Below are 3,674 nucleotides of genomic sequence, written 5' to 3' on the forward strand. Positions count from 1 at the left end.
CTTAGGTTATATCATAGTACCTTAAAAAAAAATCACCGGGCTGGGAAGGTGGCTCAGTGGTAGAGCGCTTGCCTTGCATGCTCGAGGCCCTGGGTTCAATTCCTCAGCACCACATAAGCAAAAAGAAAAAAAGCTGGAAGTGGCGCTGTGGCTCAAGTGGTAGAGCACTAGCCTTGAGCTGAAGAGCTGAGGGACAGCGCCCAGGCCCAGAGTTCAGGCCCCACTACCGGACCCAAAAAAAAAAAAATCACCATTTACTTTTAACATTTGCATCTAATCTAACATTCTCACAACTATTAGGTAAACCCTTTAGAATTTATTGCTAAGCCTAACATATTTCCAGCCTCCACCAACCCTAAAGCTAAGAATACTACAAAATAGCATCTGGTATCTATAGCAAAGATCTCCCACTTAACTGTTACCCACCTAACACTCCCACTAATGTATTAGTTAAATACATTGATTTATGACTTTCCTTTGTTCTGTGGCTATAAATGCTCATGTCACTTCTTCCATGGCAGATCGTATCATCAGGGTAACTTGAAGCATATTTGGCTCAGAATTAATCTATTTTCTTATTTCCTTCAGAGCAGACTTGTTGTTTTTTGCATTGACAGACAGTATTTTTATCATAGAGGAAGGAAGCTGAGCAAGGCTAAGCCCATTGCCAAAGGGCACCTAGGTAGTAAAGGCAGACCTGACACTAGTATGGAGGTAGTTAATACTTGCTATAGGAAAGTGTCACTCAGGAAGAGGCAACTGTTAGGGAAGAGGAGGAAAGAAGAAAACAAGGTATCACCAGGGATTTTTGTGTGACAGACTGTCTCTTCTTCCTAGGGAACGAGGGCCTTCCTGATCACCTCTTTCGCAGGGTTACAAAACAGCAGAGCAAACGTCAATGGTGGCTGCTGCCTTTGGGGCTGAGAGGACACACAGCAGCTTTCTTTGCTGCCCCTCTCATGAAGATCCCAGGTTGTCCTCTTCTTCCAGGCCATGGGATACAACCCCTGCCCTGGCTTTGCCGTTTCCCTGTCTCTAGACTCTGCCATGTAAATTCCCCTTCATCCCTTCATCTCAGCTAAGTGTCAAGAAGAAAACAACCCGATTAGATGATTAAAGTAATCCCCACTAAGGTGCCACGCTTAGCCTTCCCTGCAGCTTTCCTCATTAAAATGAGTCTGTAATTGGTGGAATTTGAAATGGAAATAATAGATATATGTATATGTATATATATCCAGCAGTCTCCCATACCAAGTAAATAATAATAAGGGATCAATAAAGAGCAGCAAAGGGTTAAGAATATGCCAAGTAACCTGCACAGATTATCTCATAGCAACTGAATGAAATAAATATGATGTCCAATTTACAAATAAAGGGAGACCTGATTGGGGTTGCCAGAGGTGTTGTTAACCTTAGGATATGTAACTACTAGAAGGAGACAGAATTCCAGTCCTCTAGTATCAACCAGGATTCTGTTCTGCCTCCTAAAGGTCTGAGCACAACACAGCATATACCTCTTAACTCCTCTGCTAGCACCAAAGATAGATAGATACATAGATAGATAGATACATAGATACATAGATAGATAGATAGATAGGATATTTGTCCACTCACTCACCAGTAGATACACTATTTATTGAGTGTGCACTATATGCATGGTACTTGGCTTGTATCTTGTGTTAAATTAATTGTTTGTGTTCTCAGGACCTCAGAAGACAGGGCATGGGTGCGTGTGTGTGTGTGGGTGTTGTGTATGCATGTGTCCGGGGGTGGGTGGGCTGAGGGTCCAGAAGATGCTAAGAAAATAACTGTGATATAGTGTGATGAGAGCTGACAGAGAGGTAAGTACAAAGCATTGGGAAATCATGAAAGGTAAAGTGATTTTTTAAAAAATTAAAGCAGAAAAAAAAGAAATCTGATTGATTTAAGACTCTTTAGAGACATGATTTTTTCACTTAAATTCTGATGAATAACTCACTTCAGAATTATAGGCAGCCAGGTGGTGTTACTCTCACTTGCTAATGAATATAACTGACTCCCTTTGGCAATGCAGAAGGTGGGGAGTAAGCAGGAAAGAGTCTTCAGGTACTGACTTGGCTATTGATTTTCAACAGACACAGCCTAAGGCAGCAATTCCCAAATTTACTGATGATAAGGCTGCACCTCCCAAATCACTTATTAAACAAATGAGTTGCAGGCCTCATGCCAAATCAGTCCCTCAAATGATCCTTACTGCTTGGGAGGTTTGGGGAACATTGGTCTGGGAGGCATAATAATACCTTCAAAAATATTTATCTCTAAACCAAGGTTCTTCAAACATTCTTTTCACTTTTTGAGACAGGTGTATGTACCTCAGGCTGACCCTGAATTCCCAATCCTCCAACCTCAGTCTCCTAAATACTGGGATTATGTGTGTGCTACCACACTGGCTATGTTGTGTGTGTGTGTGTGTGTGTGTGTGTGTATTTCATTTTGTTTGATTTCGGTTGTGCTGGGGATAGAATCCAGAGTTACACAATGCTAGAAAAGCACACTGCCATGCAGCCAGACACTAAGTATTTTTTTAAATTTTTCTTTCTTTCTTTTCTTTGTTTTTGTAAGTTGTGGGGCCTGAATTCTGGGCCTGAGTACTGTCCTTTAGCTCTGCAACTCAAGGTTAGTGCTCTACTACTTGAGCCACAGCGTCACTTCTGGCCTTTTCTGCTTATGTGGTGCTGAGGAATTGAACCCAGGGCCTCATGCATGCGAGGCAAGCACTTTACCACTGAGACACCTTGCCAGCCCCATTTTTTCCCTTTTCTTTTGTGTTTTTCAGGGGGCCTGAAACCCAGTGTGTAGCTCAGCCTGGCCTTGAACTGAGGATTTTCCTACCTCAGCCTTCTAGTGTTGGGAAAACAGGCATGCCTTCCATATCCAGCTCTGAAATATCATTATGCCATGGATCTTTGCGGCTTCACATCCTTTCTCAGAGGAATAGTTTTGAATGTTTAAATAAAAAAAAAAAAGCCCGACAGTGCATTGCAAACAGTACCAATTATATTGAGTTACAGTTAACAAAGTATCTTAAATATATGTACTTCTTCAATAATTCATTAGGCCACAAGACCCAGTGGCAAATCCTAGATTCCTCTAATTTCAAAGTCATGATGAATATAAATAATATTTCAAGATGTCCACAACAGCTACAATGTGACCTTGTTGCTGGAGGCCAGTGCAGCTCTTTCAATTCTTGCATCCAGGGAGATAATTGAGGAAAGAAAGAGATAGGAGAGTTTATTTGGAAAAGAAACTATTTTCTTTTAAAAATTTCCAGTATTGGGGCTGGAAAGGTGGCTCAGTGGTAGAGTGCTTGCCTTGCATGCATGAGGCCCAGGGTTCGATTCCCCAGCACCACATAAGCAAAAAAAAAGGAAAAAAGCCGGAAGTGGCACTGTGGCTCAAGTGGTAGAGCACTAGCCTTGAGCTCAAGAGCTGAGGGACAGTGCCCAGGCCCAGAGTTCAGGCCCACAACCAGACCCCCTCCCCCCAAAAAATTTCCAGTATTGAGGCTTCACCTCTGGCTTGGTTGACCCTCAAATACTACTTGAGGTATACTCTGAGGTATACTTCCAGTCTGGTTTTTTTGCTTATTTTGGAGATGGAGTTGCAAGGATTGTTCTGTCTAGGCTGACCTT

The sequence above is a fragment of the Dipodomys spectabilis genome, unplaced genomic scaffold (assembly GCF_019054845.1).
Source record: "Dipodomys spectabilis isolate Male_0828 unplaced genomic scaffold, ASM1905484v1 ptg000032l, whole genome shotgun sequence".
In the NCBI taxonomy this organism is placed as follows: Eukaryota; Metazoa; Chordata; class Mammalia; order Rodentia; family Heteromyidae; genus Dipodomys; species Dipodomys spectabilis.